Source organism: Pseudopipra pipra, chromosome 1, assembly GCF_036250125.1.
Source record: "Pseudopipra pipra isolate bDixPip1 chromosome 1, bDixPip1.hap1, whole genome shotgun sequence".
NCBI lineage: Eukaryota > Metazoa > Chordata > Aves > Passeriformes > Pipridae > Pseudopipra > Pseudopipra pipra.
Window position 1 is genome coordinate 139644021 of NC_087549.1, and position 27822 is coordinate 139671842.

General features: G+C 37.8%; 1 protein-coding gene across 4 annotated transcripts in view; it reads right to left on the minus strand.

Annotated features, from left to right (window-relative positions):
- MPP7 (MAGUK p55 scaffold protein 7) overlaps window positions 1–27822 on the minus strand; it is a 150118-nt gene that overhangs the window by 118417 nt on the left and 3879 nt on the right. For all 4 annotated transcript variants that reach the window (XM_064636380.1, XM_064636371.1, XM_064636360.1 and 1 more), the window contains exon 2: window positions 27452–27529. The gene's annotated coding sequence lies outside the window, so the exon portion shown is untranslated. The remainder of the gene's footprint in view (window positions 1–27451; window positions 27530–27822) is intronic.

The window sequence follows — 27822 nt, forward strand, 5'->3', positions numbered from 1 at the left end:
AGTGCCACCTTTTCCAGTCAGATTCCTACCCTTGAGAATGATGTAGCTGGAAACACTCAGGTGCTACCCTACCTTATTTAAGTATCTACAGAACCATCCATTTTCTCTGAGGATTTGCAAGATTAATGAGGCTATGAAAGGAGAAAGGTTGAATAATGACAAACATCAAGGAAGCCTCCTCTCTCCTACCACTCCCTAGATGGATGGGAGGGAAGGGGAGGAAAGCAGTCACAATACATACATCAACTGTAAAGCTTCTTTAATTCTCTTAAACTTCTCCTTTGTAAACTTAGGATGATTTATAGGGCTTTGTGCTAAGTGACCATCAAGGACACACATTACTCTTAACAGGTGTGACAGGTGGGACTTAAATGAAGAGACCATACTGGAATTGCAGGTTACAGTACATCAACCATCGCTGTGGTGACCGTTCCAGCACTACCACACTGACAGACAGGACATCTGCTGCCTGTGGAGGTTACAGAGCCAGGCGGCAGAAACATGGATACTGCACTCAGAGCACAACCCAAATGGGCATCAAAACCAAATTCTGGGCTGAACCAAATTTTAACCGGACTTGAAAGACACCAGACAAGCATTTCTACAAGTATTCAAAGTAAGAGATTTTTTAATGTGATGAAATGAAAACATCCCCAAAAACTTCCAACTTACAGCACTCTAAGCCAGGAGAGGGAGCTCCTGCACTTTCTGTAAGTCAACATAGATTTCATCTTGTCTTTGGTAATAACAAAACAGCTCTTCTCATCTCACACCACACACAGGTCTATATATGGTTGCATAAAGAGCAAATATACAGAAGAATCCAACATGGAACTTTAAAATATAAAATGCTCTATTTATATGTGACTGATATTGGTTAAAAAATTTGTTAAAATTAGCTTTATTTCCCCTCCTTGTAAAAATTCATTTTCACCTTACATAAACAACATTACTGAAATAATTGTCTGCAAACCGTTTAATAAGTGAAATTATGTGATCTATAAACAATAACACAATAGGTATGAAAACCCACTGAATTTCCTAACAGCCAAGGGGTGTTCTTCCTATCTTTAAGTTAAGTAAGTTGAACACATATCTTGTCTTGAATTACAAGAAACAAGGACCTGGATTTTGATAATTTTAAGAAAGTTAGGAAACTGGAGAAGTGCCGACTAAAACAAATATTTGCAATTTATTACTGTAGAATGTTGCTGCAATTGCATTTTGTCAATTCATCTTTTTATGAAAGTGGTGTTTTTTAAAACATTTCAATCTAGAATAGTATGAATAAGGCATTTATTTTTCTTCTTTTCTAATCAGGGTATATGACAAGTATTTCATAGATTTTGTGGTCTGGTTTCTTACTATAGAGGCAGTATTTACTAAATAAGAGCAGACCACAAAAAAAGTCAGAGGGGACAAAACCACAAGTTTTCATAGTGTGCTCCATCAGAACACATTCATTATACCAGATTCATCACTGTGACACCAGTTACATTTCCTAGGTTGAGGGAAAATTCATGGAATAAAATCGATAAGATATTTAAAACATCTCACTATGGTGAATTTTTAAGTCACTTCTCTTCAAACTACATGTACATAGTGAAATGCCTGGGTTCTTGGTGTTAAACTAACACACCTTAACACCGGACATAACTTGTGCTTCTCTTTCAGTTAAAATGCCCAAGACTGAGCCAGCCCTTACCTTTATTGGTAATGGTCTTGTAAAGAATGTCCAACAAATTTATACCTATTGAAAGAAGCCAATCTGTGAAAATCCACCAGAAAGCACATGCTAGTTTGAAGAGGAAAAATGTCTAAAATGTAAGACACAATTTGTGGTGTATATAGGAAATCACGTATTTCCCTCTTGCAATAGCTTGAGTTCCAGGTAAGCTCTCGTTTCCCAAATCACATCCCTTTCTTCTATTTTGATCAAAATTCTCATCCTTCCAGGTTTCCCGACCAATGCTTTGATATATATTAACCTTGATATATGATTTCATATTCCATATGGTAAAAGTGACAACATTCTGTGTTTCTTTTCAGAGGAAATGAAGGAAATTTCTTCCGCTCCTTACTGATGACTGTATTAGCATTTCCCACACAGCTCTCAGCTTAATCAGAAATATAAAACCTAGCATCATCATATTCCAGCAACCAATTAGCCATCTGGTCTATGTAACTCCTAATTTGACAACCTCAGTATTCTTGAACTAATGCGTTGTGCTTGAAAACAGAATTGATTTACAGAGAATCTACTCATCAATGACAAAGTCAGTCTAACTGCAATGGTATTTTCTACAAAATCTGGAAATTTGGGCTCATGGTAGAGAAAAATGTTGCTCAGAATTTTCCCATTGCATCTTCTATGACCTTCAACTAGGGTGGTGAAGGAGGAGAGGAAGAAAAGTCATAAAGATCAAAAGCAGGGCAAAAGCAGCAGCAATATTTGCTGCCAAATTTCACATCACTGTCAGCTTTTACAGTATAGCAATATAATTATGTAGTATAAATTTCATGCAGTTTCATAACTACTCTTCTCTCACTCATCGGTAGGCTTCAGATTTGTGGAAAATATTAGAGTATAACTCTATTTTTCATGGTATATTATTTGCCAAAGTATCACTGTCACAGCTCATTTCAGGTATGGCAGTATGATTAAAGAATACTAAGGGGGCTTTGACATGTAACTTTATTTTCACAAATATTGTAATTGTTACTCATAACATTATAAACTAGCTTAAACAAACATTAGGACCTAGAAGTTAATTCCCTAGAAGTTATTAAGTGAATACCAGAAGATATTTCATCATTATGTAGCCCACCAGTTTGAAACAAAACAAAATACCACCTCTCAACTGAATGCAATATAGCCAGCAGCAGCCAGGGAGTGCAAAAGAAATGGAAGTACAGAAGCTCAGAAGCTGTCTGGAAGAGTTTTTCAGTGTGCCCTAAATTCTTGCATCCAACAGCCCAATGGAAAAAGCAACTGAACATAGAGAACAACAACACGTGGCCAGTGGTCTTTGCTGTTACACAAATGGACTAATGAGTTTGATTAGCACTGGTCAGATAAAAGAGATGTAGGGTTTTTACTGCTTAACATTTGACCAAAACCTTAGAGATTCAAATTAATTTTTCAAAAAGAAACTCCTCTTCATTTAAATGTCAAGCATAGGTTTGGGTTTTTTAAAAAAAAGAAGTATTTTCTTTTGAAACTCTGTTTTGAAGATGTTGTTGGTCAAGACATTCTTGAGGCCCAAGGCTGTGCTTCTCTGAGGTCAGATCCTCTGGTCATCAAAGTCTCTTGCCTCTGCCTTGCCCCTACCTAGCTGGGAAAGCAAGGTGGCAGAGAGAAGAAGAAAGAGAACTCCTTTCACACTGTTTTCTAGTGTGAAAACAAGTAGGAATAAGAGAGACTCATAACTTCACAGTTTGTAGATACAAACCCAGCTTACTAAATAGCTTCTTTTTCTAAGTCCCACATCATACTACTTCAAGCCGGGAGTGTACACAAAACCAAACAGATAAATGATAATAACCAAATTCAAAACAAACAAACAGCTCCCCCTCCAAGGGCTAGTCACACCTAAAATGTACCAGTAAGTACATGTAAATAATCAAATAGCACATTTTTGAAGATCAGTAGAGTGTGCTTCTGTGATGAATATGTATCTTATACATTGTCACAAAAGAGGATGAACAAGAGTTGTTCATCTCCCTCCTCTTCTGGCCACATGCAAAACCTCTTCAGGCCCTCATGGACTACAAACGTACTGAAAAAATAATAAGAACTATGAGTTTTAGGTTAGAAAGCAGTGAAAAAATCACAATAGTGAAAGAAATCACAGTAGTGATAGATGGTTTAAAAAGAATCTCTTTTGTACTACTATGCTCGAAAAATATAGAATAACCACACTGGGCATGCCCAGCCTTTAATCTCCCCACAGTAACAGGCAATGAGAACAACAGGGTTTGCAGAATATCTAACTCACTAAACACCCTGTGATAACACTATCACTTTTAATACAAAAGCCATAAAATCTACGGTATGTCAAAGATCAGTTATTAGTAATGTCACAGGTGCTCGTGCAATAGTTATCGATGTGCAAATGCACAAGGATTTGATAAACATATTACTGCTGCACGAGGGGGAACTTAAAAAAAGAGGTGGGGGGAGAAAGTGCCTGTAGAAATAACAAAGCCTCTAGTTGCCAATTTAACTCTGAAAAAAAGAATAAAATACACCAACTAGGCACTCAATAAGTTCTTCATAACCATGCAAAGAAACAAAACGTGCTGTTCTACACGGGTACAGAAGCAGACAGGTCGAGTTTGAGCTAGGCACACCCTGGCCACCACTCTCCTCCCTTTGCTCTCTGAGACCCAAGGAGTTTGAGAACCCCAGACACCAGTAGTGACCCATCCAATCACTCTCACTTGTAGCTGACACAACAGAAAGGAGGCACCCTGCTATCCATGACCAGCCACTTCTTGGAAGAGGCTTAGCAGGACTGTCTGTGATAAGCAGTTACACATTTCATTGTTTTTGTCTTATCTTTCAACTCCAAATAAACCCACCCTGGCCTGTGGGTTTAGGTCAGTCTGCAAAATTAAGTCTTCATGTCTGCAAGGGAGAAGAGTATGAGGCTAATGAGGAAAAAAATTGTCCTGGCACTCACTGAGAGCTGAAAGAATCCTTGAAAAGAAAGTGCAAACAAGTATGACCAGAGAATTTGCTATCAAGTTTACTTCCAAACTTTGCTAAAGACATGTGCAATATCTAATAGCCTCACCATAAAAGCTGGCTTGGAAGTGGAAGGTGGCTCCTCTGATAAAAATCTAGCAAGTACACCTTGAAACAACCTATGTTGTTCTCTGTTAGCACTGAGTTACCTAAGTCCATATTTTACAGTCATAAGTAATCATTCTCCCTGTATTCACACTCCCCAAAATACACCACATCTTGCTCATTGTATAGGACAATCCATGCTCACTGATTATTCCATCTGTCTTTACTCTCTTACATATTGGCCTTATGTGCTGCAAACAAATGCATTTCTGAAGACAGGATCACCTTTTGCTTCTTCTGCATTTCCACACCACTTGCTCAATATACCAAAAGATATTGAAACATCAGAAGTTAATTCTCACTGTAAAAAAAAATTCTAAAGATAAGTGCATTTCAAAAAGACACCTGTTATTTTTAAGTACCTAGTCAAAACTGACAAAAAAGCAAGAATCTATAAAAATATTCATACACTATAATTGTCTAAATTTCAAAGTCTAACAACAGAATAAATTAAAATGGGCTCCAATGGACAGAGTTTGCTGAAGTATCACCCTGGATTACTAACAGCCCTTTTACATAGGCAGAGAATATTTTCTTCATTTCAAGTTACTCAACTAATTCAATTCAATAACTAGCCTAAAATCCAAGTGACCCAGCAGGAATTTCAACATAGGAATGGTTGTTTTCATTTTCCTGTATACAAATGAAAAAGTAACCATGACAGGAAGATCTGCTAGTTCTACTTTCTCAAAAGATAGCAAATTCAATGTATTCCTCTAAACTATCATGAGGATTAGTATTTCACTTTTCTTAATGAAACTATATGGTTATATACTCCTAAGTGCTCTCATAGGAATGCATACCTGAATTTTAATTGATATATAAAATTATTTATTACATTCTTTATATTTTCAATTCAACAATTACTTACTGGCTACTTGCACAGAAATTAAGAACAAAAATATTATTAGATTAAAAATTCACTAGTTTCCCTTTATTCTTATCAGTAAAAGTACAAAAAAATAAGATAATTCATGTTAAGGTCTCCAACGGCTTAAATTAAAATGTATGGAAGCACACTGTATAGGTCTGTGAGAAAAAAACGTGGCATTAATTAAAAGGAATGAATGTCTTAAGAAAAAGACAAAACATTCCAGGACAAATAAGATAAGAATCTGGAAATTTATTTTCAAGTAAATGCTAACATAAATTGTTGTAAAATCTGGTTATTACAAAACAGTTTGATTTACTTAACTTCTCTGTAGTATTACAGTTTTCATACGTTTCCAAAATATTCATGCAAGGCAGCATCACTGTACTTAACCCCAAGTTCAAAGAGAAGGCACAGATGGGCTTAGGTCAGGAGCACTGATTAATTTGTACTGCCCTTTTTGAGATGGTCTAATATTTAAGGGCATTTTAATGAAGACCTCTGAAGACCTACATGTGCAACAGCACAGTTGTGATGAACTCAAGCCTCTGCGGAACAGACAGAGAGAATGTCTGGAAGCCACCTTCCAAAGACTGGCACTGGGAACTCAAACTCAAGTATGTCTATTTAGCAGTATCTTTAAAAGGTTTTAATTACTTAGAAACACTAATTAAAGTGTGATTAAATTCACTAGAACAACTCAGTTGCAGAGGCAGGAACACGATGCAGTTCTCTGTTCCAGTTTCCACTGCCTCAACCACACCGACCTTCCCTTTCCCTTCCGCAGTAGCTGTGACAGCCTGTCCTTGCTACAGCCTTACAACTTCAATAACAACTGAGACATCTGTTCCAAGAGCGTGTTGTGTCATGTAGGACCATCAAAACATTTATACAAGATGAACTCAATTAAGCTTCAAGTGCAAATCTTTAGAACTGCTCAATTTTAGAGCACCTGACAACATATTCTAGTGATATTCTTTCAAATTTGGTTGTGAAGAAACAGAGTTTTCTACAGTCTTAATACAAAGCCCACATATTATCATGACAAACAATCAACACCTACGTGGGCTCATGAGCTGAATGAACTGGAGCTTTCTGAAACGCTGCACAAATCCTTGCCACTGGTGCTTACAATAACCAGCAGTAGTCATTTGCCACCACCCACAGAGACAGCAGCAAGAGGGCACTTGGACCCCACAAAAACCGGCATTACCAGCTCTGCTATATATCCTTAAGGCCTTCTAAGCCCATTGATATTTGGCAGACCATGAATACAAAACCAGCTTAGCAGAAGGTGCAAAACATGGCATAGAATCATAGAATCATAGAATCAGCTGGGTTGGAGCTCCAAGATCATCAAGTCCAACCCTTGATCCACTATCACCGTGGTTACCAGACCATGGCACTAAGTGCCACATCCAGTCTCATCTTAAAAACCTCCAGGGCTGGAGAATCCACCACTTCCCTGGGCAGCCCATTCCAATGCCTGATTACCCTTTCTGTAAAGAATTTCTTCCTAATCTGAAACATAAAAAGACAAAATTTCCCTGGCCTGCTCCTAAACAATACATAGATATTCCAAAACTTTGGTGTAAATCCCATCGTCTCCACAGCTCTTCCTGCAGTTGAAAGGAAATCTTTCCAAACTGAAGGAAAAAATGCAATTTTTTTCCCCACATTTCCAAGTGAGAATACACAAATCAGCCTAACATCAGAAGGGGAGGAAGATCTATATCCAGGTTTGTTTAGGCACAATAAACGTGCTGTCTTATTTGTTAGCTCACAATGTTTTCCCCACTTTCCAGAAACTGCATGTCTTCTTTAAAAGACCAACTCAGAAAATAATTGTCATGGACAATCAGCAGAAAGAATGTCACATTTAAAGTTACGAAAGGACGAAAAAAAAAAGAAACAAACAAGGTGAAACTTGCTCTTATTAATCTGCAGAAGGTGTTGGGAGGCTGCCAAGTTAGTTAATCCAAATACACAAACAAGTTAATGAGGACCTGAGGGAGCAACGCTGGATTTACACATAGAAGGAAATACCATGTAGGGAAAAGTTAAGAAACTGTATATACTTCAGAGCACTATGCAATTATTTCAAAAGCTCTTTAATTCACCAGATGGAACCATGTAACAGAGAAGCGAAGCCTTCCTAAGGAACCCTACTGGGGTCCCCATTCCCATCACAGGATGGGCATTCACAACAGAAATTTCAAAGAAGTAAAACTAAGAAGTCCCCTGGTTATAAGCACTTTTGGAATACCCTACCATGCACCTTCTAAGGACCAAAATGGCTTATTGTGTTGAGCAAATTCACATGATCCAAACAAGAAATACTTTAATTTTTTAAATTATCAGTGTGACGGAGAGACAAAATCATGACCTGTTCTGAGTTGCCATTCAAGCTGTAATTTCCATATTTTAATACCAGACAGTGGAAAGAAGGAAATATACTTGTTCACTCCTGGCAAAAAATTCACAGCCTCTCTGGGAAGGGTGAAATCATCCACCTTCTGAAAATGTTTTCAAACTTGACAGTGGGAGAAATAAAAAGGCATCACTTCCAGTTTCATAAGAAGAGAGATCAGTTTACAACCTAAAGATAGGATCAGACCACTAATATAAACATGGCTCAGAGAAGTCTACAAATCCACAGATAAACAATTTCTAAAATAATTATCATGTACTGCATTTGCCCTGCTTAAAATAATTCTCTAAAATCATCATAGAAAAGAACAAATATCTTACCACTTTACCCAAGAAAAAGAAAGATAATCCTTCCCAGTTATCAGAAATATCTGATATGAACAAAATCACTGTATGTCTTTTGCTCCTACATTCAATGACATTCATATGTTCCACTGCATTTTTATCTCATTTTGAAGATACAACAGAATGCAAACTGAACTGAATCCAGTACTGATGGTCATTTTATTATGAATCAAGTGTCTCCCCACCAAGGCAACAACCCTTCTGCAGAATCAGGAAGTGCAGAATCCAGTTGCAGTAAGAGACTCCAACATTGCATTGAGGACAGGCTAGTCAGTAAGAACAACTGGATTTTCTGTCAACACAATGTTTGTATTGTAGGACAATCTCAAGTACACTCAAAAACAAATACACATTTTACATGCTGAACAATCACCCTTGTAAAATAGATCCAAATATTTATTATTTAAAAGGAGTCTCGCCTTTCTTCTCACTGCTACACCAGGCACCGAAATACTCCTTGGCTCAATTTGCCTTTAACACACAGGCATATTCCAGTATTCTGGAGGCTAGAATTCTGCTTAGTACCCTAGAAGCAGCTGTCTCAATCTTCTGTATTTCATGAAATTCTGGTAATGATACAAGTAGATTTGCTTTAGCAGTTGATAGAAGCACGACAAAATGTTCTGTTGAGATCTTAAAAAGGTACACCACACTCAATGAACCCATCAGACTTCTCCACACTTCCTAAATGTTTTCATCTATTTAGTTTTATTTGGTTGTGCAGAGAGACTCAGCTGTCATTCGGGTTAAGTTCATTTGTCACAAATCAGTGATATAATTGGCCTGTAGGAATGAAAATTTTCTTATAACAATACTTAAAATATTGTTTTAGTGAGTGTAAGACACCCACAGTCTGTTTAGGCAGCACTCATTAGCCAGCATCAAGTCTGAACTGCAGCTAAATAAAACAATGATCACTGGTCTTTCCTGGGAACTCTCCTGTCCTCATTCCCAGTACAGGGTGTGTACAGTAGGCAGGCTGAGCAAAATCTTGTCACCAGCTTGCATGCTCTACAGATGTCTCTTTGGTCCTACCGGGACAAACTGAAACCCAGGGATAACAGACTCTTCCATTCCATGTCAATTGTGGAAATGTTTGATCTGAACTTTCTTAGACTACTTTTATTTGATACTTTATGGAAAGGAAGCAAAGAAAAGTAAAACACCCGGGAAAGCAACTGACTTCTATTTTAGTAAAAAATTATAGATATTTAGCACTTATTTTCAGTCACTTATTTTAGGTTTCTACTAATCCAGAATGCATCTGCAATGCCATCACTACTCTCTCTGTTTTTCTGCTTTTTGATCCATTTGTGAATAACATGAACACAGCCGGAAAGTCAGCTGTGTGTCCTCAACATGAAAGCAAGTCATTGATAATCTAAAACTGTTTGATGAGCCAAGCCCACCAATCCATATTCTTCCACTGCTGGCAAAGGCTTGACACCACCTTCCTGCTCTTCAGGCAACTTCACACAGTGGATAAAAACAGTATCTAAGAAAACACCCCAAACTACTCAACACTTAGCCACACTAAATAGTGGTTAGATTCCATATAGTACAGAATCTCATCTTCAGGAGAGCCAGCACAGAGTATCTAATACACACTGAAGACAACACAAATAAAAATTATTTCCTCCCCTACCAACCAGCAGCACAGCATCTGTTTGGGTCAGACTGACTCTCGACCATCACCACTAATACTGACAGATTCATAAAGCTGCTTGTTGAGCCCATTTTTTGACTCTTCAAAATATGTTGTGAAAATAAGTTCCATAACTTGTATCAAGTGTTAAAGTATTTTTTTTTGCATTCTGTTCAGTACCCCAAATTCTCAGAAATAGTGAATAAACAATTTCCAATTAGTTTCCTCCCACTATTTATAATTATCTTTCATGTCTTCCTTCAAGCACTTCTATTCCAAACAAAAATAAGTTTATATACTTCTTTTTCTTTTTTAATGGGAAAGCCATTTCATGATGTTCCCCATTTTTCTGTTTTCAATACACTGGCTAATTATCCCAGAAGATTTAGAATTACATCAGTCCTAAAAAAGAAGCAAATTTTCAAGCACTCACAAAATTCTGGGGGGAAATAATTTTGCCCAGGATTTTCAAAACAGGTTGCAGATTTTTGCTCTTCTTTCCTGTCTGCACAGAAGCTCAGGATCATCACAGCATTTCAGCACATATGTAGGAATCAGGGCCCAACCTGCCCATACACAATAACTGGGTCACAGAATTCAACACCCATCTCATCATGAGACTTGCACCAGGTGATGGAACAGGGACACATGCTCCATTTCTGATTACAAGATGCTGCATCTCTTTTGTCTTTCCTGATTAGAAAAAAAAGAATGAATCCACAGCCTCACCACCCTACTGCAGTTACCCTGGTCTCTAGTTTTTTTAAGCCAAGCATTTTCCTGTCACCCAAACCTCAAAACCGAGCCTTTTCTTCATAATGCAATACAAAAATATGCTTTCACAGTAATATATGTTAAAAGAAAAAATTGTTTGTAAAGCCTCAGATGTGCATACACTCAATATTTTTCTATGCTTATCCCAGATAAAAGTGAAACAAAACCATTTACAGCAGATGAGAGATGGCATCACAATGCCAAGCAGAGTAGCTCTAAACTAATTATGAAAGGAAGCACAATCAGAAAAACTGTCCTATGAATAACAACACACAGGTTGTCACAATCAGTCATCAGATATGAAATAAACATATAAACCCCACAGTATTTTAGTATTATGTTTAAGCACAGATGTGTAAGTCCATCTTCCCTGACACGTCTGTTGAATATTGTGAAGAAAATGCAAGCTCCCCACCTGCAAATTGTGAACAGTCTAAAATGCAACATCCAAGATAACTTATTACAAAATGCTGTCTCTCCACTGTACATTTTATTCACGGCATAACAAGGAAATTGTTATTTTGAAACAAACTTAAGTTCTGACACACATAATATCTACCTTAAAACCCTAGAGCTATCATTTGACACTTTCTTTAAGATGTTTCTGCCAAAGTAGATTTTTCCCTTTTAGGAAAGAAGATTTTAGTAAGTTCACACATTAAACCACAACTCTCCATCACATAATAAAGTTCTTCAAATTCAACACCTCCTTGAGTCAGTCATTACAAGCTGCACATTACAACCACTTCTCAACTGATCTAGAAATAAATACAATATTGACAAAAGTGCTAAGAAACACATTTTAGACAGTAAATTTCTGATAGAAAACAGGGAAAACCAGGATATAAAGAATTCAGAATGCTCATTAAAATACCTTCTGCGATTACTCAATAGGAAGCTGAATACAGCTATTCACTGAAATTAGCAAATTAAGTTTGCCTTCTTTTCTCTGAATTCCATTAATATAGAGACATCGTGATGCAAAAGAAATCTGCAGATGCACTTCTATCCATTTTTATTCTGTTTTGAACTGGAACGTCTCCTCTTTGCCAATATATTTACAGAGGCACAGAAATGTGACTATTTCTGCCTTTCTCTAGATGCATCTTCTTTCATCTGTCTTACATGCTTACCTATGCTAAATTTATGACCAATTCCTGTATAAATTGGTAGGAGTTGATACATACCAAAAAGAATTAAGAACCAGGGTTTTTTTATACGACTGTTCAGAAACAAATTATAAAATTCCGGGGTTTGGTTCTTATTTTGTTTCTTTGGCCTTGGATAATTGTAGTTTCTAGTACAATCATGTCTTTATTTTCTCCATACCTGATCAACTTGACTATTTGAAAAAAGCAATTTAATTTAAATGTGGAAGATATTTGTATTGCTAAAGTAATTATATTCCATGTAAGAAAACATTCAGGCACTTAAGCCCTTTGCATCTGTAGCTATCATTGCAGCTTGTGACTTCAGATCCCATGACTATGAAAGATTTGGGTTGGGCACATTGTGCATTTGGTCAACAGTTTCAAGGCATATCCTTCAAAATTCTACTTGTGATTAAGATCTAATTCAAGGCTAACAAACTGTGCACCACCCACCTTTAAAAAGCTAGAAGAGTTTTAACTGCAACTATGGAATTAAGGTAAGTACCCTAAAAATTACAGTGCACGGGTTACTTGAAATCCAAAGTACCTGTGTGCTCTGAGCAGTCACAAAACAATGACCCAGCTACATGACATGAGTGTGGGGCTGCTCTACACAACAGATAAAGAGATCTTTCAGCACTCCACTGCAGAAGACAAGATCACTCATAAGCTGGAGTCCATCCTGCCTTCTGGTTTAAAATACTCTCTTTGTATGAGATTTGAAGATTTGAAGGCAGTCATTAAGGGCTGCTTGGAGGTGGACCCCTGTGTATCAGCAGATTGCTGGTGAGTTAATGACAGGCAGGACAGGAGTAGACAAGGGAAGGACTTCGAAGGGAGGTCTGGTGCCCTGTATGGAGCTCAGTAAGAAAGAGGGATCCTGCAGAATAAAAAAAATTATGAGATGGTACAATTAACAGCCTTGTAAATTCTTTGCAGCAGAATTGTGTTTCTGAGAGAAGCAGAACCAGATGTTGTGTATTACAAGGCAGACGAATACTGTGACAACTGACAAAAGAGATTAGGCAATCTGAAATATTTTCAGTGTTTAAATCCCCAAGAAAGAACATATCCTACAGATATTATTACAGGATTTGAAATGACTAACACTTAAATATAGCCTTGACATGATGCTGAATTTGGAAAATATTTTCCTGTTTATGAGCTCGAGTGACAGAACAATGGTATCATTCACAGAAAATCATGAAAGGACATAAGAGGAATTTTAGAAATGGTAATGACATTATGGAATGAATTGTATTATTCAAGATAGCAATGTGCTTTTTAAAATTACAAGTTAAGAGTTTCCAATAATTTACTTGAAAACCAGTAATAATACTAATAAAATACTTCCCAGTGCAATTTAACACTACTATTTCTTTACAGTTGACAATACATATTCAGATAACATAGAAAGAACCGTGTCTTGCCAATCCCACCTAAGGAGCCTTTCCGCTGTGCCTTTTGCAACCAGACTTGTCTATCTTGCATTGGCCTTTTTGGCCACCAGTGTGCTTGTAGCAAATGTGGGTAGAGCCCTTCCCAAATGTTCGTTCACCAAACCTGGACATGAGGACATATTCAATAGAAAGCAATGAAAAATTTAATTTATATTTTTGTAATTGATGCAATCAGTTTTAGCGAGTGACTATATGTAAGAATAATTAATCTTAAGGAAGATGGCAATGTAGAAAAAACCAGTCTTGAACAGATTATTGTGCAATCTGCATCTCAAACACATAAAAAGGTGAAAGTGCTAGTGTTGATTCAGGAAAACAATGCACTAATAATTCACCCTTTCTAAATTAAACTTAAGTTTGTGCACAAAAATATAATAATAATTCTTAATATTATTATTAATAATACTCTTTTTTAGCTTTTCATTGAGTTCAACATGGTCTATAAAAAACCAAGGTTTTTTACTTCCCTCAGATTAAATTACAGTTCATTACCTACTAATGCAATACTTTCATCTGCTAATGTCACTAGTGAGTGAGCAACTGAAAAAATAGAAAGACCTTCCAGTAAAATATTCTTAAAATAATATCTGTCTAGAAAGAACCACTCCAATTTAAAAAAAAAAAAATCCTAGTGTGTGTTACTTTCAAGTAATGATTTATTGAGGAGGATGCCTCTGTAGCTTCTAAGTTAAGACTGACATTTGAACAAGACACACCCAGGCAGAAGTATATCAAACTAAAGGAAGCCTAGTTTTCAATGAAGACAGGAAAGGCACTTCTGCCATCACATAAAATCCAGGAGACAGGTTTCCTCTACTCCATTAATTCCAATAAAAGAAATGCACATTCTCAAGAACTTCTAAATCAATGTTTTTCAACTAAAATCATTAGTTCTCCTCCTCCTTTCTGATAGTTTCGAGTGCTTTCCATTATGGATATTAAGAGATGAAAGTATTGAATTGTCATATCAAGGAACACAACCAGCTCTCCCCCTTCATCTCACTTCTCCACAGATAACTTCCTCCACAATTAATCTTTTGGAGAATCTGTCATATTATTTACATTTCTCAGTGCAAGGGAGACACTGCCCAACTTCTTTAAGATTCCTTGGGATCTCTTGGTCCTTGACAACCACCTCCTCCTCCTTTCCCATCCAAGGAGCTACACACAGTACATTCTGAGCAGCAATAGAGAGTATTCTTTTCCCCAGTCATCTCCTTGCCTACATCCTAATAAAGGTACTATCATCTCCTTCACCCCCTCACTTCTTTCTTCCCACTAGAAATAGAACAATGCTTAGATGATCATGGTCCTTTATCTAAAACTCTTCAGAGAAATTCAGTTATAAAGTCCAGAACAGATTTTTTTTGCCCATGAGATATTCTTCAATCTTAGAGAAAACACATTATTTTGAAACAATATTCTGAAAAGGCAGCTGCAGTGTTAGAAAAACAGTCATGCATCAATAACATTACCCTTCTTTGCCCGTAGCAGTAACAGCCACAGCACTGCTTTTAGTAGTTCCAACGCTATACAAAAGCAGAACTGAACCCAGCAAACTCGGCAATGTTCACTGGTTGAAGCAGCAAGAAATATGTGTTTTACTCTTCTGCTTCAGAGTACCAGAACAAATGATTGTTGGCTGTAATGCAAGCCTCAGCCTAATGTTCATACTCACATCTGCTATTCTTCAGCTGTCAGACTGAAGAGGAACACCAATAAGCTACACAACTCTGCTAAAGCTGATTGAAACGCAAATGAGAATCAGCCAACATGCAGAGGAATAACAAGCTTTGGAAAAAACCCCCACTTATCTCCCAGGGAAAAAACCTGGTGCTCCAGGTTGTTTCAGGTTATTCCTTAAAAGCATTTGAACTGAGTATCAGCAAATACCAGCTCATGAAAGAAGATTTAAGTAAAAAGGTTTGTGCTAACATTGTAGTATTGCTTTCTGACTTCTAAATAAAACTGAAGTAGAACACCTCCACTTGAAATATTTAATTAGGCAGGAAATCTAAATCTCATATCCAATTTTCTTTCACCAAAATCTCTTTATCCTCAATGTTACAGTAACTTCATTTATTCTTAATATTAACAGGTGCTGTTTAAATTCAGTGCCAGAAGACAGGATAGGACATAAGCATAATATTACATTTGGAAACATGAGTGAAATTTGGCAGAAGCTGCCATGTTGAGGTATCTCAGACACTGCACATGTGCTCCTTGCTGTGAACTGTGCCAGCTATGAAAACTAAACCACTTTAAGGTAGATGTCTTGCAGATCAGATGTACAGACTGCCCTTTCTTCATATTTCAGACAATACAGGACACAAAAAACAATCCCACAATGGCCTTCTGTGCACACATCTTTCCTTCTGCTTTACAGTCAAACACAGAAGTGTGCAATCATACCAGTGTTCAACCTGTTTTTCATTAATTCTACTTTATAGCACCCAGGAATTGTATATTTAAAGAAGTCACTCATGCATGAAGGCAACCATCCTCTCACACTGAGAAACCCAGATCTAGCAGGTTCGAGCTAAAAAGCAACAGTTAGTATGATTATTTTCATTTTTTCATTGAGGAAATTTTTTCCCAATTTTTCTCACTTTCAAGCTAAGTAACTCATTAAGAGCCAAAGTTGGCTTAATTTCATTCTATTACAATTTTGCCCCAGTAAAAGCCCAATTTTTGAGGGTTATTTGTATCGGGATTCAAAATCACAATGTCTGTCTTTGAAAAAAAAAAAAAACCAAAAAACATGAGTTTAACATGAGTTTTCACTTCATGCCCAGAAGTGATATGATAAATGACTGCCATTAAGTTGTTAAAAAATTTTCTGGTCAAACATTAAGTAGAAAACAGTACTCAATTGCTAGCAACATTAAACTGGAATAAAAACAGGTTGTTTATATGTTGATTCTACCACTACTCTCCAGTAGCATAACTTGCTTTTCTGGAAAACATGGAAATGAATCCCTGTTTGCAGAGAATATCTGACGCATCAGCCTGAGGGATACTTTGCCCAGGGCTGCCCCTTCCTTCCTGATGGAGCTGCCCATGGCACCTGGGGACACGGTTTAGTGGGGAACATGGTGGTGTTGAGTTAATGGTGGGACTCGATGATCACAGAGATCTTTTCTAACCTTAGCGATTCAATGATTCTATAATTCAGTCAGAAAAGCACGTTGGTGGATTTGAGACAGTAGGCAATAAGTCTCAGCCTGCGATCTGGTGGTTAGATCACTTACCTAAACACGAACAAACGCTATATGGGCCTCTTGTAAGAAGAGAAAAATGTGGGCTTGAGATCCCTCAGGTTGAGAAGGACGCAGAAACAAGCCCTCCTACTTCCTGGACTAACAAGCTAATTAACTGCTAGTCTACTACACGTAAGATAAGTACCAAAAGCATCTTCCTACGAGAAAACTGCAGACATGAGTATGGAATTCATTTTCTGATTAATATAAGGGTTACTACCGTCTAAGGTATACCCTGGTTTCCTACCAACCAGCTTCACTGCACCAGCACTCCACATTATGGATTTCAAATTCCAATCAGGAAATCAGAATCTCACCATCACATGGCCCTTAGATCCCTGCCTCCATACTTTCTTAGCCAGGAGCCTAATCTTTATGAACATTAGAAAGCTTATGTTCTTTCTTAAACCTGGGACATAAAACCTTCCACTGCATTTTAAACAATCTTTGGTTTATTTTTTCCAACACAACAGCCTTTGGGATTTTAAATGGGAAGAAAGTAGGTCAAGTCTTCCTACTGAAGTCTTTTCAAATTATTTTTCTTAAAAGTTTCTTAAAATTTTTCTAAAATTCTGCAAAATGTATCCACCTTTTACATCTTCCTTTAATATCTTAAGAATATAAGTTTTTGAAGAGCACATTGATTTATTGAGTCTTACAAGTAGCAAGTGTCTATAAATATTAGTCAGAAAAATATTTAAACATAATTCCAGTTTTGATTCCTTTGTAATGGGTCTGACTTATCTTTGATCACACATCTTTGCAGTAACTCATTGAAATGCACAAAGAGTTTGTCTGTGCATAGATCAGCCACAGAATACTCATCTGAACATTTAGCAGCCTAAGGAAAAAACCAAAAAAAACAAAGTAGAACCCAGGCACTTGAAGCAATCAAACATCTGCCTGTCTTTCAACACCTCTTTCATAGGATTGCCTGCATTCCTAAATTAGAGAATATACCACAAGTCCCTGCTGTTTGAACAACCTTGCTACTTGAAGACAATTTCAGAGTTTAAAATACAAAATTTTCTATCTTTGTGTTTCTGTTGTGCACTGCAATAACAAGGAAGCTACTATTCACTTTTTTTTTATCAGCAATAGCACAAAGAATAAGACACACCCTTCTCTGCAAACTGGAAAAACCTGCTATGTGAAAACTGAAAAGTCTCCAACTACCTATACCTTCATTTTGCTCTACTTTCAACAGAAGCTGAGGGAGGCTGCAAGGACTTGGCCTTAGCCTAGCAAAAATAAAGCTGAGCAGAAAAGCAAGGGCTATGTATAAACACACCGAGATAATTATAAAACAATAAGAAAAATCTATTTAAAATAAAAGGACATTCTTGGCACAAGAACAAGTTATTACCAACTGATGATGAATAAATTTAAGTTGAACACTGTAAGCAGCTTCCTCACCTTTAGGGCAATTTAGCATTTGAACAGGCTTCTAATTAAAATAGTGAGGAGAAATGGTTCATCTGCTTTTAAGACAGCACTCCATATGTCTGTGTCTGTATGACATAAAGCCTACAAGAGCATGAAAATAAACTTGATGAATAGGCAGGTCCTTTCCTGTCCCACGTTCCTAAGAGAACAATAACTGTCAAGCAAATAACATCATTCTGATACAACTCTAAGATATAACCATCTGTCAAGCAATACCCAAGAATAATTACACCACAGATAGCAAAAACAGATATTAATACCACAGCAGGACAAACTTTGCCAAGAGCAAACTTCACAGTATCTTTTCATAGGATGTCTTAGACCCATAACCTCACTTCTCATAATTCCATGCTCCCTCTGCAGAAAGCACACCTCTCATGCAGAACTCGCTCCCAAATCTGAAAGAGATCAGCTTATTTGGTCTCCATGCAACCAGGCAGTCCTATCCTCTGCAGCACCCCTAGCATTCTGCACACCCACAGCAGATCATCTTACCCAAAACAATATCACATCTAGTGTGCTCAACGGGCTCTTTTATTTGCTACAATCCTTACTATGTTCATCTCAGGCAGGAGGATTCAATACCAGCTGTCAACTGCTTTGCTATTGAAAGGTTCAAATGGCCACTTCTGCCCTCATATCATTAACCACAAAAACTGCAGCAGCCATGAAGGCCTAAGACAATTGGTTAGACACAAACGGTCCCAAGAATAACACATTCTATTAGACTAACTTTTATAGTTCAAAGTGCAGACAGTCTTTCAGGCATACCTGACTTTCAACTTGCTTGATATGTAAAGATACACAGAACAAAGTATAGAAGTTGGTCTAAATAAAGACTATTACCTGCCCCTACAAGTCTTTCAGGCTAGGAGGCTGTTTTACACAAACAGGTACAGGCCTGGCTACGGGGGATTTTTACACCTTTATTATTGCTACATATCTGAAATTGAGGACAAACTGCAAAATGTCTTTGGCCTATAGGCTCCACCTGCTTCTCACACAGCCTACTGTTCTCTTCTAAAGGCTCATATTGAAATGCAACAACTGAGTGAATCGTAAAAGAGGGGAAAGTAGGAGCTCATCAGGAGCTGTACATCAAAGGCAAAGCAAACAGGACCAGTCACACAAAAGCTCAGGACACTCAAGGAAATTGCCTGGCAGCACAAAAGAGCAAACTACAGGAAATATTTTTTTTTCATTCAATACCTGATTAGGCCGTAATAGCCAAAATCCAATTATTAAAATAGTATGCAAAACACACTCTGAGAACAGGTTCTTTGGCTGCTATAAAACTAATGGTCCAGACACAGCCTGTCAGTCACAAATGTTTTGACATCAATTCCTGTTAACAGCTAAACTGCTACACCAAAACAAAGGCTGGTTTACAGATACTTGTTATTCTCTTTTCCTATATATCCTCTCTAGGTCACTTCTGAAGAAAGTATAACAGCTCTTACATTCCCATCAGCAGATCTAAAGTATATAATTTATCCTTAATCAACACACAGTTTCATTTTAAATTTAGATTTCAAAGGCATTTCCATTTTTGGTTGATTTCTCCTATCACTATCCCTTGCAAAACTATTGTGGTTAAACCCATAGAAAAGTTTTTCAGAGCAGGAATAAAACTTGTGTTTGAGCCATACAGTTTATGTAAATTAATCTCAATCTGTATTTTCTTAGCAAAGTGCAGAGCATGGTAGCTGCAAGACAAGCATCACAATCCATTTTCAGCTTGTTTATATCACACCCCAGCATTTTCCTACCATTTTAGTTCATCTGCTTACACTAGAATACCAGTCCTTTTTTAAACTTGTCATCAAAAAAGCATACACTTTTATTCTCCATGAGAGCCTGCAGATCTGATTTATAGTACATTTCAGACATATGACTGCATAATTCAGACAAGTTTAAAAAAGGTATGCTGAAAGAAGATACCACCAAAGACTTCCCGTTAGTCCTGCTGAGAATAAGCAGACACGTTTTACTTGACCTACCCTACTAATCTCAGCAAGCTGCTCCTTAGCCAAGCTCAAATGACCACTTTCAAATCCTTGCTGCAACTCCACCTCAAGTCTTTGATCATTTTTCATCTGGGAGTAACACATGGATTTCTGCTTCTTGGCTTATGTACAGCTTCCTCGTAATCCACAAGCTGATCTCGCTAGTACCACAAAGTGGGAATACTCATCTCAACTTTAGCTGCATTTCTCTCCATCACATACAGAAAGGGATATATAGGATACTAATAAGATAAATTTCAGTTATCTTAACTGCTTATAGACCATTTTGATCATTTTGCCATAGAATTAGACAGCAAAATACAAAACTACAACCATATAATAATATACAATGACAATAATAATAATGACAATTAAATTTTGATACTCAGCAGTCTGACACAAAGGTAGATAAACTGTAGGGTGAAATCTACCTGATCTAGTTTTCATTCCTCTAAATATTACAAAATCATAAACAATTGTAAACAAAGCAAAAAATTGCTTGAAATGTAATTCATTTTTGCACAAACTTACCTTAAACTGGAATAAAGCTAGCAAGAATATTCTGTATCACAAAAGGCCTTTACCTTAGCTAAGTATTAAAATAGACAAATTGAACTGTTCAGAAAAACTGTAAGCACTGCAAAGCATACAAAAGGAAAAGGTGTCTACACAAAACTAACCTAAAGCACTCACAAAACACGCAGCTGTTAAGAGTTTCACGCATCTCAAAATGCACTCACTTTGTGTCTTATGCTTCTTCCAAGCTGCACTAACAGACAATTTACAGAATTCCCTGTCAGATATTCTGATTACTCTCCTACACTCACCTCTGGCTGTTTTCCAGCCTGAACGATTTTGCTATGTCACTGCAATGACAGCAAAAGAATCCTGTGTCCCAAGTAGCACAACCATTTTTAAGTGCATTATTTTCAAACAATACTTTCTGAAATACTGTCTTGGAAATATGAATCGGGGAACTCCTGTGTACAAAATCTGGATCTCAGGTGTAGTTGTTTATCCTTAGTCTCAGGCTGATAAAGTCACACAAACTTGCAGTTTTTATTAGCAAAGGTTTTTTTCTTTCTTCATTTATATTTAATTCCGAATTTATAGAACTACATAGGACATTCTAGCAGCTGGTACAATCCCATACCAAGTCACAAGCCAAAGACTGCCATGAAAAAAAGTCAGACCAAGAACCCCCTGCTGAGACACTAGCAACAGAGAAAGAAATCTGCCTCAGCGTGACTGCCAGAACACGGCCTGGCTGAACCCCGTGGAAGAAAGGTCTCAGCATCACGTAAGGAACTATTACAAGAAGTCCAAGCCAGCCTGACAATACTGTTTGTTCTCTCTTCTGTCTTGTCTAACAAAGAAAAGGAAACAGAACAAACACTGTGCCCCGTGACAGCACAACTGACTGGGAATCACTGCCACAGACAGAGGTACCTTTACATCAGTACATGACAGGGCTGAAGCCAGTTTCTTCCTTGGTGACCCAAATAGCTCATACCTTGACTCCTTAGGAAGAGGCTTTTATTTAAAGTTTGTATCATCCCTGTTTTGTTACAAGATTCCTGTAGGATCCAGTGGATTAGATGAGCTTTTCCTGTAGTTTTACTATTTCCAGGGGTACAATACTACTACTCTGTTCCCTTCCAATAGGAGTTAAGGAAGAATTTTTCCTGAAATGTGCTGACTCTACTAAAAGAATGGCAAGCATCTGACACCTTCCTTTCTTCACCTTATCATTCTTTTTGCTTTTTTTCCTTGGCCTGAGAAAGGTTTTGCTGCCAAGGGAGGTGGGAAGACTCATTAGTGAGAGAGGTTTGCTGCAACAATTATCTGAAACTCAAGGTCAAATGTTTCTCTTGGTAACAGCTGCAGATGCACACACCTACCCACACACATTTAGTCTCCTTGCAGTGAGGGCTGCCCTGTACTTGAGTACATACGCCACGAAAGAATTTTTATGTATAGTACATGTGCATACGAAGAAGAGTTCATGCATAAAAACATCCAACCCCAGAAAAAAATTATCTAACTACAAAGAAGAGAAAATTTGTAGCTTCCCATGTGTTTGTAAGTTCTAGTTTCTAGATTTGTGAGTGGATCTGCAACACGTAAACACTAGATTTTGGATTACCTTTCCCATTGTAACATAGTAAAAAACACCACGACATTCAGCACAAGGTAACTAGACATGAGGCTTCAGTCAGGCTGTGGCATGTTCTTACTTCGCTGGGGAGGCAGGCTGTGTGTGCCTGTCACACACATCCATATCAAATCTCATATCTCTAGTCAAGCATTCAAGTGGGGAGATAACATCTTGGCATACCACTCAAGAATGAGTTTTTGAGAAGAAAAGGTCGTATTATTACTTACTAATTCAGAACAACATATCATTTAATGTCTCTAGAAAGCATTCCAAGAACTATGGAGAAATCTGTTTCTTTCTAAAGGCAGCAAAATGTATACAGAGGAAGATACACATTCTCCTGAGTAATTTCCATTATTCAGGAGATTATATAAGGAACAACAGTAGAGAAACATTAACATTTGTTAAGGCAGAATCAAAACCAAACCCTGCTTGAGAGAGGAAGAAGGTAACAGTATGCCTTTCATTCATGTATGACGGCCAGCACATAGGTCATAAGGCCCATACTAATTAGAGGGCACAAAGCTCTTTGCTCACTGTCCTCTCAAGTGCACATCTAAATATAAGGGAAATCAGCATCTGAATCTGGACAGCCAGTGAGTGAGAAGCAGCCCTGCAAAGACAGGGATGAAGACTTTTGGCCTCTGTAGTGAGGACACTGTCAGTGTAGCCTGGGAGCCAGGAGCGACACGTGCTGGAATCCTGCAGACACCACAGCAGCTCCGACCATTCCTCTGAAGGCACGGGAAGAAGGACACAGTCTTATTTTTATTCCACTGATGAGGGACCTTATGAGCTGCAAACTAGCAGCTAAACAAATGTCTAACATCTAATGTATCACACATAAGATGAGATTTGCTTTTGGACAACTGAACTAAACTTATTATTTAGAACTTCACAATATGGGCGAATGAAAGAAATCTCAATTAAAACATGTAGCTGCTCTGACATACTAGAAACTGTTTATGTAAATTAAACAGCCACAGAAGGTCCAGTTACTTAACACTTCCCTGTTACTGTGGTCTGTTAGTCTTAGACCATACTAATGTGCAGGCATGTTTTCTTTTCAGGACTCTGGAGATACTCCATTCATATTATCAAGATGGTGTTTTTTCACCATCAGAATCACAGAATGGTTTGGGAAGGGACTTTAAGGATCACCTATTTCCAACCCCACTGCCATGGGCACAGACACCTCCCGCTAGACTGGGTTGTCTAAAGCCTCATCCATCCTGGCCTTGAACACTGCCAGGGATGGGGCATCCACAACTTCTGTTTTTTTCCTCATCCCAACTGACCAGCCTGTGGAAATGTACCATGCATCTGCTGGCACTATGTGTCATTCTAGAGACTTTTACCTGCGATGACAGCAGGTTTGTTTTAATAAGCTGCAGTGTCTTGATAAGTAATGCATGTGTCTATTGAACTGATACATGCATTTTAAATATTAATGCTATATCAAAGCTAGATGAGAGCTTTAGAGAAGACAGAATAAGTGATTTAATAAGGTGGGACATTTAATTCCCTGATGTAAGTTAGCAGCACTTAAAATGGTGCACTCGGTCCTTGAATAAAGAAACCAGAATACCCCATTTTCTTTCAAATTTGCTATCGCCCAGAGCAAGTCAAAACCACTCATTAAATAGTGTGACAAAGGTGAAATTCTGAAGAGCAAAATGGAAATTCAACATTAATGAAGAGGCATTTACTCAACAGCCATCATGGATTACATATGTCCACCTACACAACAAAGCTACAGAATTAAACGTTGTGTTACAACTGCTGTCTGCCTCTATTCATAGAGCAGTTAAAGAGAGTATTTTCCTAAATCTATCTTCCCTAGGAGATGTTTTAATTCTGAACCATAAGAAAAATCTAACACCGCCTTTGGTTTGTTGAGCCAGAAGTAAACCACTGGTACAGAGTTACTGGGTTGAGATTACCCATCTTCCTATTACAGATGTTGGTTATTATGTTTCTGTGTACTTTTGTCAGTCAGTTGTGGTGATGATAAACCAACCAGTAATGATTTGGACCACACACACCCGACACAACTCCAAATATGAAAAGAAAAATAGCATTTGGCAAATTTTCTTAAGTTTCCTTGGTATTCTATGACTCATTAAATGTAATTAGCAGATCAGCCGGGTTCTACTGTGAGAAGAGGTTATTGAGTTTGCAAACCTTTCCTTACAGGTATCAGCTAAAACTCCTGTGCTGTGTGCAACATGTGGGTCTGTTTATTTCCAAAATTCAAATATTTGTTATATTAATTTCGGCAAATTACGTTTTATATCACGTATTGGGAAAGAAAAGTGGTACCTAAAATATTTAAATCCTTCCTCCACAGCCATGTCAGCTAAAGATTCTTCTTTTTAGACAAATTTCTGTGTTGGTTTCTAGCACCCTTCTATGCCCATTCCAAGATTTCTTCCTTTTGAAATGAAGGTACTTAACAGTCTTCACGTAACAATGTGAACAAGTTCAATAAAAAGTCCTAATGAGAAGGAATCTTAATTATCTTTATTGCATATATCATGAAATGCATAATATGTCAGTATGTCAATAAATGCATATGTCATGAAATCAGGCAGTAAAATAATATTCAATACAGTACATAGTGTTAGAAAACAGTTTCTGCAGCTCCTGGGAAACAAAAGCATTTACAGCCGACAAAGTTTTCAGCTTTTTCCCAGTTGTCAATCTGGCCCTTTGATGTCTGTTTCCTCCAGTAGCTGCCTTGTGAATCCTTCCCTTTGCGGCACTCGCAGCAGAACTTTGCACATTTAACTGCCCAGGAAGACATTTTCCTCCACTGTAGCAGTCCAGAAATCTGCTATTTCCAGTGACAATTTCTCCTCCAATCTGGGTGCCAGCATGCCCACCATCCACTAGAAGCAGTATCTTCCAGCAGAAATGAACAGAGGGAAAACACAACAGCATTCAACTGTCTGCATTTGCTAGCTGTAGCCATGGTTCTAAACAAAGGAAAACATCTGTCTTTTCTACACTTGATCCAAAAATGTGTTTGCTGGATGACTGACTTCTATCTTGCCTCAGTACTCAGCTGCTGCACATGATTTTTGCTCTCCATTTTAACTATCAAGATTTCTTGAAGCTGGACAGTCCTCCCTGGGAAGCACCCAGGGTGTCCTGGCAGACCTGTTCCAGGTCCCACGACCCAGACACTTGACTCTCCCGGCAGCCAGACGAGGCACCAAAGGCACCCTTCAGCACTTGGCTCAAAGCATGCCATTCACAGTTTTATCCTCTGAGGTTTATTTGCCATTTCTATACCCTTGCTCAGACTGGTCAAGGCAGCTGGAAGGTGCTCCAAGTCACTGTCTGTATCATATTTCAAACACTTGACAAGCTTTCAAAGCAGCTCAACCAGGGTGCTGTCAGACTTACTGCACTATAGTACTTGTAGTGTGTCCTCTTAATACCAAGACAAAGTTTCTAGCACATATAATTTTGATATTATTAAAGCCACAGATCTGCATCTTTGGAGAAGTAACCAATCTTAGAATAAGAAGCCTCCAACAGCTCTGTGGTACAGACTGGATGTTCCTTTCCCCACAGGAAATTAAATGCTACAACTTCAGTAGGAGGGACTGAAGTTACAGGTCAGTTGTACCTGTACTGGAGGTAACACAGACTTAATCAGTTAACCTCGGAGATTAGGCAGCAAAAGGCTCCTTTCAGGGTCTCTCGGATCCCCAGATGGCAAGAGAGCAGCAGTAAAGCGAGGATAGGGTGTGCCCCAGGCAAGGCAGCTAACAAAGGGCTGCTGTTTGTCCTGGTGGGAGCAGCAGTAACTGCCTTGGTAGCCGGGAAAGCATTAGGGGAGGAGCAAGGATTTTTAGATATGACTTAGAACAGAGATTTCATAGCGTCGTTAGGCTTTAGCCTTCATTCACCTTAACAAGAGAGCAAGCTGCTCATTCAGAAGTTGATTTTGATCACCGCCAGCCTCGCTAGTTTCAAGATGAAGCAGCTTCAGCATTCCCCCCTCCACACATTTCACTCACAATGCAATCCTAACACAAAAGTTAACTGTGTTCACAGCTTCCCAAATGACCCAGATTACAATGAGATAATTAACTGCTCATGAACAGCTATTCACTGAAAACCTCTATCTCAGTATCTGTTAAGCCACTGAAAGCCTTCATTACTGTATCTGTCAAACCTCTAAGAAGAAATTCAAGATTATTTCCTTAGATCACTTCTGATTTTACAGCTCTTCTGAATTGAGACAAAAAAGTAAAGCTTTCCATCAGCTGAACTTGCAAGGTGTTTTCTAAAAACACAAAAAACCCCTCTCCTCTCCATCTGCCAGTTGCAGCTTCTGATTCAGCCACATGTAATGTGTGAAATAAATATACTTCACTCTCCTATGTGTAATTAGCAATGTCAAGTCTGTTTCTTTAAATAGCATTCATGGCATATTGTCTGTGAAACAGCAGCTCTGCACTTCATATCAGAAACTACATTGTTCCTCTTGGAACAGCTTCATTTGCTAAAGCCAAGCTCAATCCATCAAACAATACATTATGAATGCAATAAAGGTTTTCTGTGCTCTTTATATAAATGGATGTGTACTTTTCCAAGTTCTGAGCCACAATTAGTAGTTCTGAAGCAGTTTTACTCTACACCTAAACTTGTTACACAACTTATAATGCAATGTGTTTTGTAGTAGGTTGTCATTGACCATTGGCTGTATTTGCAATACTTTCCTACTTTTTCAAAACTTCTACTATCACACATGATGAAATAACAAGAAAATGTAGTCATTCTTGACTCAAAAAAGAGGCTCTCTTTACAAGACAATAAAGAAACACACAATTAGACAACACACAATACTTAGACCAAATAATGGTACAACACTGTTTCACAGCTTTATTTATTGATACTAAGCGTGATATTAAAATTATTCTTGGTCTTTAATACTAATCCACACACTGTTCAGAACTGTAGAAGACAAGCAACAGCCTAGTCCAGTAAGAAAACAATGAGCAAGAGTCATCATAAGGTAGCCAGTCCATCTTACCTGGATGGACTGTCTTCACTTCAAACAGGGCCTTAAGATACGCATTTTCCAGATTACGAAGCTGAGAATCTATGGAGCCTGAAAGAAAAAAGAAAGGCTAATATTAATATGGCATTAGTTCTAGTCAATGTTGGAAATACTACATATTTTCATTTTTTAATTCAAAATGTTAGGAGAAGAAGTTTAAAATAGCTAACTTTCCAACAACTCCCTCTCTACGAAGCTCTACAGAAATGAGAAAAGCCGAAAGACTTATTTAACCTGTGGGGAAAGAGGATTTCAAGTTTCATATCTCTTCTGCCTCAAGGCCTATCCCAGATAACTTGTTCTTAAAGTAATAATTAAGCAAAATAATGATTTCAAAACGGGTA